This window comes from Galeopterus variegatus, unplaced genomic scaffold (assembly GCF_000696425.1).
Source record: "Galeopterus variegatus unplaced genomic scaffold, G_variegatus-3.0.2 Scaffold5087, whole genome shotgun sequence".
Taxonomy (NCBI): Eukaryota; Metazoa; Chordata; class Mammalia; order Dermoptera; family Cynocephalidae; genus Galeopterus; species Galeopterus variegatus.
In genome coordinates, this window is record NW_007731198.1 from 8444 (window position 1) to 24361 (window position 15918).

Genomic DNA, 15918 nt, shown 5'->3' on the forward strand with positions numbered 1-15918 from the left:
CTTTAGACAGTTCATGAAAGAGCCCTGCTGCCCTATTTCAAGTCTAGACCTGGAGTCAACCTGCCTACAGGATCATTTGGAACTAGAGAACAAGACGTCTGTCTGCCTCTTGTTGATCTGGAGCTTGCTGCCTTGTAGTGGTTCAGTTCTACTCAACTGAGAAACATGGACCAGGATGGATCTACCAATCAGATAACCTCATTCTTCTCCATGGATCAAGTAAGAGATGGGTAAGAAGTCAGGACTGCTGTCCTACCAGAAGTGTTGCAGAGAACCAGGAGGCAAAGGGAAAAGGGTCCCCCAAAACATTCTCTATCATTTTAATTTCTTAACCAACAAACCTAAAATGAACTAGAGGTATGGCTAGTGCTTCTACCCTCCAACACAAAGAGGAGAATTCTTCCTATCTTCATGAAGCCCTAGCCCCTCTGTTATTTATTCACCTTGGTCCATGGTGTGCAGTTTAGATTTTGTCACCAGAAGGCATGGAAATAGGTCAAATTTTATACTAATCAAATTAACTTCAGCCCTAATTCTATCCTAGGATGAAAATTCTCTCCTTATTCTATTTCTTATTTCTAATTGTGTTGAGATATGTAATTCAATATAGCTTACCAAAGGTAGTGCATAAAATAACATGACACAACACAGATCCTCCTTTTAAACATCTTCCAGATACATACAATCCTTGTACAGATCTTCTGCGTATATGGACAAAGATGCTTCAAATTTGATTATAAGGTCCTTTTTATTATCAAATCTTCAGGATGGAATTAAAGTAAAAACTCCCCTTGCTCCCTTATAAGTTAAAATGTAATTAAATTTAAGTTCACAATCATTAAAATCTAAAGCCCATCTTCCGTAGCCTTCCATTCTCACTCCTATGCCTGGGTAGAGTTAGGATTTCTCCAGCAACAGCTGCAGAGAACGGATGATGTTCCTTTAGGACTCCAGATGTTGAGCAGACTACAACTTCCTGAGTTGCTTACCTTCCTTAACCTTTCTTGTTGCCTTTGGGCTTGCAAAAAGTTAATTTTATTTTTTCTTTATTTCAATTTCAAAAAATACACTTTTTTATTTTTTAAACATTTGTTTACAAATAAAATCTACCATCCTTCTTTGGGTAAATCCAATGTCTAACTCTCTGAAATCTGAAGCCATGATCAGAACTTCTGGAAATAATAAATATAAAGCCATCTTGAGAACACATGTTTGGGGAGAGAAAATCTGTGGCCAAACTACATGAATCCGGGAGGCTAGCACTCCTTCCCACCCCTTTTCTCCCCTGTTCCTGACTGCAGTTATGATGAGGACTAAAATGTAGGACAGCTGATCTAGCACAACCTGCAGAAACCTGGTCTGACATACACTAGTGCTCTTTAGTCCACATGGGACTGAGATACTTTTACAGTTGAAACATCGATCTGCAGACCTAACTGAGAAAAACTGTAAATGCAGTGAAAACGTTGTTATGTCAAACTCTTTTAATTTCCACTGCTACTTCTGCATCTCCAAATACCTTCTGAATATCACCTGAAATGTTTTGTTTGTTTGAAATGTTTTACTGTGACTTAGGGATTCCCCCCACCCAAAAGAACAAAATTATATGCATAAAACTTGAGGAGTCAGAAAGCCTCAGGAGGCTGTTTTTCACTTTGTTCACGTTGTGTTTCCAGGCAGTAAGTGTGTTGTACAGCTGTTGCACTGCTGTTTTCCGAGTGTCCGACATGTGCTGTGACTCACAACGACTTTTCTCTGGGTATGGTCAATCTCACAGGAGGCCATTTCAGTCCTTATCACGTCGATGATAAATGCTTCAACATCAGCAGCTCCAATCTGAAGTTCCTGCTGCATTGTATCAAAAGAAATTTCGTTATTTTCCGCTGCCATTCCTGTAAAAGCAAGTAGTCTCATTTTTGCCATATTCTGTTCATGTAAAAGGCCAAGTGAACGAATGAATTCTTCATCAGTCTGACAAAACTTGACATATGATGCCAATTTAGCACTTACAAAAATGAAATGGTTAAAAGATTGTGGATAAGCTTGCCTTTCAAAAAAGTAAGATTTTTTTTATTGCTTTCTTCTTTCTTTCTTTCTTTTTTATTTTTGTTTTTTTGCTTTAACTTCTCAATATACATTGTAGTTGATTTTCATGACACTTTACCCATTCCTCTTCCAAGAAGATGGTTTTAAAGTAAAAAGAGAGTCAACAAGAAATGCATTTGGATCTTTCTATGTTCATATGATCCATACACCTGTGGTCACCAACCTGAGCCTGGGAAGCACCATCCTCTGTGTCACTTCTGAGCAAGTCCACCCTGACTTTTGAAGCAGCATCACTTTTCCTACAATCCACAAGTGCCTCGTAAAGTAGTTTTAAGGGTGTGTTTTTTTCAGTGGTGAGATTTCAGTCAGAAACCCATTTTCTAACTTGATCCAGCTCAGTGAGAATGTACTGGATGCCCCTACAAGATGCTGCTACTTTAATGAGGCTGCAATCACTGTACATCTTACTGGAGTATTCCTATCCATCCCATGGAAAAGGTTGCCTAGCAACTGCAGTCTCAGAAATGGTTGGTCACCTTCCCAAAATGTGACCAACTTTTCACGTAGGCTTTAGAACAAAGCTTCTTCAACATGTGTATCACCTTCCTTCAGACACACATCACAGAATTCAATAATTTGAGTGAGATCCACGTGAAGTCCACTGTCTGAATTTTCTTCTGAGATCTCAGTTCCTGACCTTCTGTATTGATGTCAATGAAGCTGATGTGCTCATGGTGAAGGCCCAGGCACAGTGGGTGCCCCACTTGCATGCCACGATGACTAGAAAAGGGGGTAGCAGAGATGTTAGTTCTATAACTGTATTAATTTGTTTTTACAACTATACTTACTTAGTTTTGAAAATAAATCCTTCCTGATTTATTGCCTCACCATTTATTTTTTATCCCTCTTTTTCCTGGATATGTATTTTTTTTTCTGGAGTACATTCTCTAACAAGTCTTGCAGCGAGACTCATTGGGGTCAGTTTCGTGTGTACTACATGCCCTCAGTCAAAGTCCAGTGATGCAGCAGGGACAGGAGGAACCATAATTAAAATCCCCTATTCAGAAAAGTAAAGTGTGAGAGGCATCTAGCTGTCCCCATTCCATGGCAGTGATGACATCCAGTGAGGCGGGCACTGCAAAGTTTTCTGCTGCAAGAATGTACCAGTGCTCTAAACAGGCCCTGCCTGCTGCTGCTCTCTGGAAGCCACTACTTTGTCCATTATTCGTGACCCCTGGCTCTGCTCTCCAGTAGGTTCTTCCTTGTCTGTTTGTCTCCTTGGACTCATTGGAGGTGGACACTGGGTAGTATGCCAGCTTTGTAGCAATGGAAGGTTGGAGGATTCTAGTTGGCTTAGATCCATGTTCATGGCTTCTCTGGCAATACAATCACTTTGAAATCTTAGTAGTCTTCTATCTATTTGCTTCCAGCCACTTGTATGTCAATGGTACTGGTCAATAACCCTACCCAAAATTCTTTTCCAGACATAGCTCCTTACTCTATTTTGCTTCCTCACTTTGATGCCTTTTTCTCTCAACTTTATAGCTACTAGTTTATTTTTATTTTTATAGATTGATTGCTTGACACATTGATTGAACATATTATGGGATATAGAGTTATATTTCAATACATGCATACAATGTGTGATGATCAAATCAGGGTAATTAGTATATTCATCATCACAAAAATGTATCAGTTCTTTGTGTTGAGAGCATTTGAGCTCTTCTAAATAATTGGAAAGATATAGTAAATTATTCTTAATTATAGACGTCTAGTACTACTGTACACCAATAGAACTTATTTTTTTCTTTATTTATTTTTGATTATATATATTTATGGAGTACAGAGTTGACTATTAGTATTCGTTACAGTATGTGATGATAAAATCAATATTATTAGCATGTTCATAATTACAAATAGTAATTATTCTTTGTGTCCCTCACCCAATTACTTCCTAATCTCCCTCTCCCTACCCCATTCTCACCTGTAGTAACTATAGATGTGTTCTCTCCTTCTGAAAGTTCAATGTTTTTTTCTTCCTTCCTTCTTTCCTTCCTTCCTTCCTTCCTTCCCTCCTTCCTTCCTTCCTTCCTTCCTTCCTTCCTTCCTTCCCTCCCTCCTTCCTTCCTTCCTTCCTTCCTTCCTTCCATTTCCTTTCTTCGCTCCCATGTATCAGTGAGGACAGGCAGATTTCTCTTTCTTTGCCTGGATTATTTCATCTAATTTTCTCCAAGCTCATTCATGTTACTGCAAATGGCAGAATTTCATTCCATTTTATGGCTGAGTATTATTCCATTGTATATATCTACCATGTTTTCCTTATCCAGTTGTGCATAGATGGATGATTAGGTTGGTCCCATATTTTGGCTATTGTAAACAGAGCTGTGATAAACATGGGAGTGCAGGTATATGTCCGACATGATGATTTCCATTCCTTTGGGTATATACCCAGAAGTGGGATTGTTGGATCGTATGGTAAATCTATCTGTAGTTCTTTGTGAAACCTCCATACTATTTTCCATAAAGGCTGTACTAATTTATAGTTCCCCCAATCCCACCAGCAGTGTAGAAGTGTTTCCTTCTCTCCACGTCCTTGCCAGCATTTGTGATTCATAGTCTTTTTCATAATAGCCAGTCTAACTGGAGTGAGATGATATCTCAGTGTGGTTTTAATTTGCATTTCCCTGATGATTAGTGATGTTGAACATTTTTTCATGTACTTGTTGGCCATCCATATGTCTTCCTTTGAAAAATGTCTATTCAGCTCCTTTGACTATTTTTCAATTGCGTTATTTTTTTTACAGTGAAGTTGTTTGAGTTCCTTGTATATTCTGGGCATTAATCCCTTGTTGGATGCATAGTTTGCAAATATTTTCTCCAATTTTATAGGTTGTCTTTTCACTTTATTGTTTCCTTTGCTGTGCAGAGGCTTTTTAGTTTGATATAATCCCATTTGTTTATTTTTTCTTTTGTTGCTTGTGCTTTTGAGGTCCTATTCAAAAAGTCTTTGCCCAGTCCTACATTCCGAAGTGTATCCCCTATGTTTTCTTCTAGGAGTTTTATAGTTTCAGGTCTTATACTTCAGTCTTCAATCTATTTTGAGATAATTTTGGTATACGGCAAGAGGTATGGGTCTAGTTTCTTCTACACATGGATATCCAGTTTTCCCAGCACCATTTACTGAAGAGGCTGTCCTTTCCCTAAAGTATGTTTTTCGTGCCTTTGTCAAAGATCAGTTGGCTATAAGCACCTGGGTTGATTTCTGGGTTACTAGGACTTATCCTTCCTAGCTGTGATTTTTGTATCTATTAACCAACCTCTCCCAATCCCCCCACCCCACCCTTCTCAGTCTCTAGTAACCACAATTCTACTTTCTACTTCTATAAGCTCAACTTTTTTTTCACTTTAGCTCCCACATGAGTGAGAACATGTGGTATTTATCTTTCTGTGCCTGACATATTTCACTTAACATGATGTCTTCCAGGCTCATCCATGTTACTGTAAATGATGGGATTTCATTCTCTTTCATGACTGAGTAGTATTCCATTGTGCATATATATCATATTTTCTTTATCCATTTATTTGAACAGTGATTATTTTAAAACCACCTAGAACCATAGTTGAGAAAACCATATTTTTAATTTCATCATAGACCTGATCCTCTAGGAAAGGATGGACTGTTTTCTGGTAATAGGAAGAAGTAACAACTTGAATTAGTTTTAAACCCATCCTACTAATCAATGGAAATTTTGACACTTTCATAGCCAGTCAATCAACAAAACCCTCCCTCCAGTGAACATCCTTATGAAACATAGCTAGTTTACAACAATCTTATTCACTTTACAGCTGAAGATCAATATCTAGCTTCTGTTTGTGAAAATTTGCCAGCTCTTGAATTCCATACTTCCCGAAACAAGGTCAGGTCTTTGCTTTGCCTGTAGACTGTTTATCTCACAAGCACAGCTCTCCCTTTCTTAGTAAGTAATAAATTCAAGATTTTGTTTGTTTATTTGTTTCAGTTAGTGAGCGGTGGTCTCTTCCATTGACAATTCTCAGTCACTTTCCTAAACTGAGAAGTTTTACTTGGCCAATGTGGCTCAAAAGTCTTATCTTTTATTCTTTGGGGTCTAGATTTATATAATTGGATATTACAACTCTAGAAGATTAAGCATTTCTATCTCTTCTACTTTGTTTCTGCAAAGCTCATGCCCAACTTCTAGGTCGATTCTATATTATTTATGTTTTTGTTTCACCACCAGCTATACCTGATACAAACTTTCCTATATATATTAGGATAATTAAAACTAGTTGTTATAAACAATCTTCTCCCAATCTCAGTGGATAATATGATAAAATCTTACGACTCACTCATGTCATAGTCTCATGTCATCTCTCTTCGGTTCTCTTCCAAGTGATAACTCAGAAAGCCAGGATCCTTCTTTCTAGTGGCTTCACCAACCTGGGTATCTTTGCTTCGAGGCATGTTGACAAAGGAAACATCATGGAAGATCCCATGGGACACTTTAAGGACCAGGCTTAAAAGTGATGTATGTCATTTGTGGCCACATTCCATTGGGAAAGGGTATAATGTAGTCATCTTGTATGCACAAGAAGAGAGAACAGAATTGTAAATATTTTGGCAGTCTCTAACACAGAAGACTAGTCAACTTTTCTAAATTCTTGGAGGTAAACTCACAGTTTCTCTCTGTACATAATAAGTATTACTTGAACTTATTGAAAACAATTTCATTGAAATGAATGAAACATGAAAATCTAAAATATTCAGTTTGGGGGATTTGTTTTTTACAATTTAAAAATCATAGAGAGCAAAAGGTTTTTTCCACTTATTTTTCTGTTTGATGTTATAGCTCTATTTACATTTTAATAATATTTTCATATAACTCTAAATAGAAACTAATAATTAGCCTAGATGCAAATAGACTTAAGGATCTGTACATGTCCCAGTTTAAGCATCTGGGCCATAGCTGTGCCCTATGTAATGCAATCTTCAATACATTTTGCAAAAAAACCTTTAAAAATGTGTCAAACCCTAGATCCACCACTTTGTAATTTCAGTTTCATTTTAAAGGTGTACCGTTGAGAATTTTAAGGATTTTTCCAGGTTTGTTTAAAGGTATGTATTTTTAATATGCAGATATTTATAAATTATATTCCTCTAGGCTGTTTCTATGACATAATTCACTAATTTACTTACCTTGACATTCTTAGGTCCAGAAAGATTTACAAGAGAATAAGTGATTTTAAAGTCTTTCAGTAGTTACTCTCTCAACTGCATTATGAAAACCACACAGACACATGACTGTAGTAGAGTATGCTATGGAATCAAGTTTATATTTTTCCATATGTCTTACAACCAAAACCTCAAGATTTCAGACTGCATCATCTTGTCTTTTCCCATTTGGAGTCATTGTTTGACAAGGCTTAAGAATAGTGGAAATATTGTGACCTTTTCTTTGCCCCAGTTAGAAATATTTCATCTTAATGAACCTTCTGCTAAGCCATTGATTACTGTCTGACAAGTAGGGAAAAGTCCAATGATCACATAAAAATATGCGACTGAACAGATTCAGTTATAATTACTGGATTAAATGCCTATTGGGAAAATGCTCTAATTTTACTTTATTCCAGGCCTAAACATGGAGAGAGTTGAAATATTGTGATGTATTCTACCAGCATACTTGAGGACCTGCCAAGTTTTCCATTATAATCCTTACTTGTTAGGAGTCTATATTCTGCCACATTTGGTTTGGCTGTAAATTGGAATATAATACCTAAATCTCACTTTTAAGTTTAGAACTTCTTATGTTTAAACTCTTATATGTGCTAACACAAGAAAACACACACACACACACACACACACACACACACACACACACACAGTGAACCACAAACACACTTCTATGACAAAATCCTTTCTCCATATCCCAAGATAGTGCTTCTTTCACAGAGGGCATTTCACTTCATCTTAACCAACTCCCCGCACTGTCTTCACACTTCTGGCTTCCCCATCTACTTCTACCTATTTAGCCACTTACTGCTTTATTAATTCAGTAAACATAAACCAAGTACTTACTATATGCCAAGAGCTATGTTGGATGCTGTAAATACTCTGAGGCCAGCAGGAGGCAGAGGTGGTGCAAACAGTAACTACATGCTTGGGCTTTGTTCAGGTACCCTGTATTCAAATCCCATATCTCCCATTTATTTTATAATTTCCTAATCTATAACCTGAAAATAATAATATATTTCCTGGCACAGTGTCTGACTAGTAAACTCTGAATGAATGTTAACTATTATCATCTGATAGTTTTCCTGGCCAGGTCAGGGATAGGAGAGGGGTTAAGAAAGACAAAAAAAATTAAATTTCTTGTGATGTACAAGTTTCCTGGGACAGATCCTTATCAGTACATAATCTAAACACCTTCGAATAATTTCTCAAGGTCATTCTTTCTATGCTCAGTTACATCTGCCATATTCTTCTCTTGAAAAATATTCTTCTCTAACTAGTCTGTGGTTGAATTCATATAGACAACAGCTAAAACACATTTACCTAAATAATGGTAATGAAAATATATGTTCATCCTCATACTCCAATCATCTTGTTTTATAATAAGATTATTTTTTAAAATGGCTAATGACGATTTTAAATGACATGAGATTTATATCGTTATTTATCTGTGCTGGTATGAGTAAAATAGGACCCTATTTTATGTTATTTACTATTTGCTTTTTGTTGATGGCCTCAATACTGTAGAGCAGATGGTACGTACAAAGACTGCAGTAGTTCATGACCTTGCCTCAGAAGCTAAATGAACGCGTTGTATCTGGATGATTAGCTACCAGTTTGCGTGTGGAAGCAGTTCTCCTTCAATGTGTATGTGAAGTTCAGGAAACACCTCCCAGGTGGATGAAAAGGTACTGTTAAGAGAGACTACTCCAAAGTGTTTATTACAGGCTTATTAAAAATTTAGATCTGTGAAGTTTTTAGAACTCATCTTGCCTGCACCTCTCAGTTCGAACTTGAGGAAACTAAGGCAGAAATATGTCCAGTGATTTGCCAAAAGCTATACAATTAATGGTAAGGGCTAGAAGCCAGGTCTAAAGAGTCCCCACTCATTCATTTTTCATTCACTCATGATCTCATTCATTCAGTAAGTATATATTAGGCAACTTGTACATGCCAGGGATTGTGTAAGATGCTGGAGACAGAGTGGAAATGAGACAGTTTTGCCCTAGTGGAGTATAAATTGAGGAGGTGACAGCTAGACAGGTGGAGAGAATATTAAATAGGGAAGGAGTTGTAATATTGTATAGGTGCCATGAAAGAGAAAGGATAGGGCTATGAGAAAACTCAGGGGGAGCCCGCTTTGGTCTCAATGCTCCCAAAAAAGCTTCCTGGAGGAAGAAAGGTGTAAGTTGAAATCTGAAGAAAAGAACAGACAAAAACCAGACAAAGGAAGGAAGGAAGACAGAGGAAAGTTCATGATCAAACTGGACCCAGCAACAAGATAACTAATATAACTCTCAGAAAATGGAGACATCATTACTGTTCTGAGATAATGCCGTATGTCGTGGCTCCTAATACTGCTTAGGTCATGAAGCTTAGTATCACATTATCCTATAAAACGTGTTGACAAAATTTTTGGTAACTGTTGAAAACTCCTCCTCACCACTTTTTCTCTCCCCCACACAGAGTCTGAGTATTAAGAGTCATAGCTTGGTTAATATAATAACCACATTAATGTTACTTTAAAAAAAAAGAGATAATTTTCTGTTGTACTGAAAAGAAAATATAAAATATTTAAACAATACAATTTGGAACTTACAGCAATCCATATTTTATTCTGCTGATGACTTATTTAGCAAAATAGCTCACTCAAAATTTTCTCAACCTCAAATGTGTAGCAGGGAATTTCCAATGAATGTGCATATTCATTTGTGCTGACCTAACTTTTTATGTTGTTTTTACCATTAATCTTCTATCATCAAATACTCAGTTGGAAATTTCCAGTTAACAGCATTACTTTCTATTTAGCATTTTCTATGGACTCATATAGTTTTAGGTGTTACTACAAGAAAACTAAAAAGTGCTTTCTGTTGTATTCAATTGGCATTTCACTGATTTTCAAATTTATGAAAAGTACAAGTAGATTATTCAACTATAATATAGTACATTATTTTGTACTTTGTGTTATCATAGAAGACTGGGAAAACTCAGGTATATGATAAACACTGTTACTAGGATTAAATGAATAAATGGACCATTTTGGTAGACGTAGATAAAGAGATAATTTTTTGTTTATTAGGAGAATGTCTTATTGATAGCTAAGTGTTCAATAAAGGTTTGAGTGAACAAATGTCTGAAAATATAAGTGAATGCATAAAATAAACATGAGGTCTGATGCAGACAACTAAGGCCATGCAGGCATTTGTAAGATAACTCTATACAAGATGGAGGCATCATTACTTGCTTTGAGATAACAGTGAATGATGTAATTACAAACACCGCCTCTGTCGCGAAGCTTACTATCACATCCAATCAAGTGTGTTGAACAAAACCGTGGTAACTGTTGAAAACTTCACCTCACCCCTTTTTCCTCCCCATAGGAAACCACATCTTCTCACATGCAACACCCCGAGACAGTGAGAACAGTCCCCTGCCTGGAAGATCCTGTGCTCCTAGATGGATTGAATCCAGACACACATGTTAGTGGATGACTTCAATCACCCCACATGGGACCCATATAGCATACTTTTTCCTTTTTTTATTTTTAATGTCCATATGTTTGTTTGGCTGGAAATCAAGTTTCATTATATGCTGCTATTATTCCACTGTATAACAATTTTATTTATAGGCCATTCACATAAGGACTAATTTCTTTGATAGAAAGGCTGCTAATGCTTATTTAAGCTCACGATAATGAAAACAATATTGTTGGAACTCCAAACAAATGCTAGACCTTAGAGCCATGGCTTTGGTCCTTTCTCCAGTAATGGAACTTCACAATGTCAACCTATTCTCTTGGCTCCCTACACAAATGTGCTGAAGGTAGACAGGAACTTTATTAAATGCTGGAAATTTGTATATAAAGCAAGCATGGTGTGCTTAATCTCCATATTGGCATTGAGAAGTCTTCCTCATGCCAAGACTATACTTAAATCTAAGGGCTCACCTATGTAATGAATAAGTCTCAGAAAACCACGTAGAGAGCAGGCAATTTTATTTCTGAATATACCCTATACATATATACATACCCTATGCATACATAGTAGAAACAGCAATCTCAATTTCTGCACTACTCTGCAAAAACATTTTTGGTCATGTCACACTCTCCAAGGCTGAATGTAAAATAGATTGTCTGAAATATTAAAAGCGCATTGATGTTGAGTCAGATCCTGGCCTATTCTCCCACACTGATCCATAGGTAATTGGATTATGTTCTGTAAACAAAGGCTTGGCTTGACAATTTCACTTGCTCATTCAGAGGGGTCTGGTAGCAATCAAAGCTGCCTCAGTATTAACTTAAGAGAGTTTACGTTCTCAGTGAAAGAAGTTTTCTGTTTCAAGAATGTCACCTTTGTGTTTCAGATGTTTACATTTTTGCTTACAGATGTAGCCATGAGCAAATACATCGGGTAGTGTGCGATTTAACAGCATGGTTATTTCAGCCTCTGCAAAGTGTCTTGTCTGCCATCTAAAACCAGATGTTCTGCAGTCAAGCCCCAGTAATATTTTAATTAACTTAATCTTTTCTTTTCTTCAGGACATCTTGGTCAAAGTGAATTATGATGTACAAAAATGAGAAATCTTGTACTACATTGTGTAAGATATACATAGGAAGCCAGTGTGAAAAGTTAATACTGTTTTAATCATTTTAAGTGACTCTGATTTTTGTCACATTCTTATATTCATCAAATACAGGAATAAAGAAATAAGTAACCTTGAACATTTACAAAGAAGACAAAACTGTCAATTTCCCTCCAAACTAGAGTCTGCATATACATTATTATCCATTGTCTGTTCGCAATTATAACTTGTCTTAGGGAAATAAACAACAGATATTTTAAAAATTAAAATTTTGTAGGAATGGATGACTAATGCCTCAATGTGTTTTATAGCATTAGACAGGAAAGTCCACGGAGTTATGGTCAGTTACTAACATAAGAGCAATATTTTCTTCTAGTTTAACTTGCAGATTTTAATTATTATTTTATATAAATTTCAATATTCTTTCTCTAAATATATAATTTGAAACATTTTTAACATTAGATTATCCTTTGTGCATAAGTAAATGTGGGACTCTACATGTAAAATTATTTGAGTATTATTTATTTGATTAGGGAAAGAAACTGAATTTAAGGAAATTATTTAATAGAGACAGATTTATTTGTTTTTAGACTCAACACTAATTTATCAGTTCAATAACTTATGCATAAAGGTTATGTCTCTTAAATATAACCCCTAGTATATTCTCACTTTATTTTTCAAAGTTCAAAATGATTTTGATTTGAAGCAAAAACACATTTTGATGTGAAGAAAAGTAATAATTAGAGTAATATTGATGATATATTATTATGTTGTTTGTTCCAGGCTGTGTATTGGGTGCTTAACAAACATGCACATATTAATTCATCCTCAAAACAATCTTATATGGCTCATATTATTGCCTCCACTTAACATGGAGAAACCAAGGACCAGAACATTTAGTGAAATTGGCTGAATATAGCAATACTTAGTATGGTTCAAACAGTAGTATAAATGACCCAAGAGCCAACAGTCTTTCCAATGTATTCTTTACTGCATTTTGTTACACTGTTTTTTTTTAAACAAAAGTGCTAACATACACTCAACATAAAATTCACCACCTTAGCAATTTGTAAGTGTACTGCTCAGCGGTGTCAAAAATATTCAGCTTGTTGTGTAGCCAATCTCCAGAATTTTTTCGTACTGCAAAATTGAAACTCTATATCCATTTAAAAGCTCATTACCCGCTCCCCTAGGTCTGGGCAGTCATTATTTTATTTTCTGTTTCCATGAGTTTGAATATACCTCACATAAGTGGTTGTCCTTTTGTGACTGGTTTATTTCATTTAGCATAATGTCCTCAAGCTTCACCCATGTTGTAGCATATGTCAGAATTTCCTTCCTTTTGAAAGCTGAATAGTATTTCATTGTATATATTCCACATTTTGTTTGTCCATTCATCTGTCCATGGACATCTGGATTGCTTCACCTTTTGGCTATTGTGAATAATGCTGCTATGAACATAGGCGTACAGGTATCTCCTTGAGATGTGCTTTTAATTTTTTTGGAATTAAGAAGAAGAATCACTGGGTCACAAAATATTCTATTTTTAATTGTTTGAGGAACTGGTATACTGTTTTGCATAAAGGCTGCATTACTTTACATCCTTATTAACAGTGCACAAGGGTTTCAGTTTCCCCACATCCTCACAAATACTTGTTACTTTCCATTTTGCAGGGAGAGTAGTCATCTTAATGGGTGTACACTGCTATCTTGTGGTTTTGATTTACATTTTCCTAATGACTAGTGGTGTTTAGTATCTTTTTACATGCTTGTTGGCCATTTAAACATCTTCTTTGGAGAAACGCCTATCTATATCCTTTGCCTATTTTTTATCAAGTTATTTGCTTTTATGTTGTTGAGTTGTAGGAGTTCTTTATATATTCCAGAGTTTAACCTCCTATCAGATAAATGATTTACAAACATTTTCTTCCATTCCTTTGGCTGCCTTTCATTCTGCTCATAGTGTCCTTCAATGCACAGAAGTTTTAATATTGATGTAGTCTAACATCTATTTTCACTTTTCCTGCTTGTGCTTTTGGTATCACATCCAAGAAATGATTGCAAACCCAATGTCATAAAACTTTTCCCTTACGTTTTCTTCTGAGAGTTTTATAGTTTACCTCTAACATTTAGGGCTGTGATCTATTCTGAGTTAATTTTTGTACATGGTGGAAGGTAAAGATCCAATTTTATATTACACTGTTTTTTTTAAAAAAAATGTACACATGTACATTTGTATGTGTGTGTGTGTGTGTGTGTGTGTGTGTGTGTGTGTATACTGTACACCCCATGCTGTGGATTGATGTTATCCCAAAACTTAGTCCCCACTGTGACAGTGTAAAGAGGGTGGGAAGTCCTATTATGGTAATTGAAAGGTGGGCCTTGAAGAGATGATTATGTTGATGGTTTAATGATGGTCATGGGCATGGCTCTGAGGGCTTTAAAACAAGAGCAGGTAAAAGTTTCTCTCTCTCTGCTCCACCTGTTCACATGCAATGTAATACCCTGCATCGCTGAAGTCACCACCAAATAAAGCTCTCACCAGATATGTTCCCTGGACTTTGGACTTCCCAGCCTCCAAAACCATAAGTGATACATCTCATTTTCTTATAAATCACCCAGTTTCAGGTATTTTGTTATAAGCAACAGAAATGGACTAATATATCCCCCTTATCCTTATCCACGGTTCTGCTTTCTGAGGTTTCAGTTACCTGTGATCAACCAAAGATCAAAAATATGAAATGGAAAATTCTGGAAATAAGTAATTCATATGTTTTAAATTGCATGCTGTTCTCAGTAGCACCTTCTTGCTCTGTTCCTTCTTCATTACAAGAATAAGGGTGAGTATGTACAATCAGATATTTTTAGAGAGAGAAAGAGACCACATTTATATAACTTTTATTACAGTATAATGTTATACTAGTTCTATTATTAGTTATTGTCATTAATCTCTTACTGTGCATAATTTATAAGTTAAATTTTATGACAGGTATGTACACATAGGAAAAAACATAGTATACCTGAAGTTTCAAGCATTCACTGGGGGTCTTGGAACAATATCCCCCATGGATGAGGGGTCCTACTGTATTTTTAAGTGAATTGTAACAAAGCTAGCTGAGCTTGGGCATTACTGTTGAGTTATAGAAGAAGTAGGTTGTCTGAGGTAAAGATTACTATTTTGACTATTTCAAGTCTATATAAGAAATATCTACCTAAAATCTCACAGACTTTAGGTGATATAGGTCATAGAAGTACTCTTTCTGACAAATATATGATGACAGCTAAAAAAATTAAAATTTAGAATTTCAAGAAAAAACTGGTCTCCTGAAACCTGATGCCCAGTTTTATGGAAAGAACTGTGGCAGAAATACATATTATTTCACTTATGTATTTATGGATAGAGTCTATAGTGTCTTGATAATTCCATACTAAGTATTCTCAAGATATGTGTCATGGAGAACACAGGAAAACTGCAAAAGGATCCCTATTTCTGAAAGAGCTTAGTACTCGTATTTGGTGAAAATAAGACAGCTAGTAAATGCCACATACAAAATAATTACGTATACACATTGATAGTTGTTAGACATACCCTTGACCCTTATGAGAACATAAACGCTTGCCTNTATACACATTGATAGTTGTTAGACATACCCTTGACCCTTATGAGAACATAAACGCTTGCCTATCGATACTGATGTTAAACAGGTAAGGGAAGCGTGCCATGCTTGTCAAGGCGTGGCAGAGTCCATAAGGAACTGGTGCAGACAAAACATCAGTCTGCTCAGACTTCCCCAGAGAGTGTTTTTACCATCTGTTTAAAAAAATGATGATCCTTTTTATTTTTATATTTTCTAGCTTTGGTATTGTTGTTACAAAAGTTAGGAAATAAAGGTTTAATAATGAGTATTTTTCTATCACCTGCTAGTGACATTTGTCCTTTAAAAAACTTATATACATATAAATACACACATACATATACATAAACATATATGCGATGCACATAATATCGTAATATACATACACGTGTTTATTAATATGCATGC

The 15918-nt window shown here is 35.9% G+C and overlaps 1 pseudogene; it reads right to left on the bottom strand.

The window, feature by feature from the left end:
* Positions 1-1561: 1561 nt before the first annotated feature.
* LOC103604328 lies at positions 1562-3415 on the bottom strand (annotated as a pseudogene).
* Between the last annotated feature and the right edge of the window lie 12503 nt (positions 3416-15918).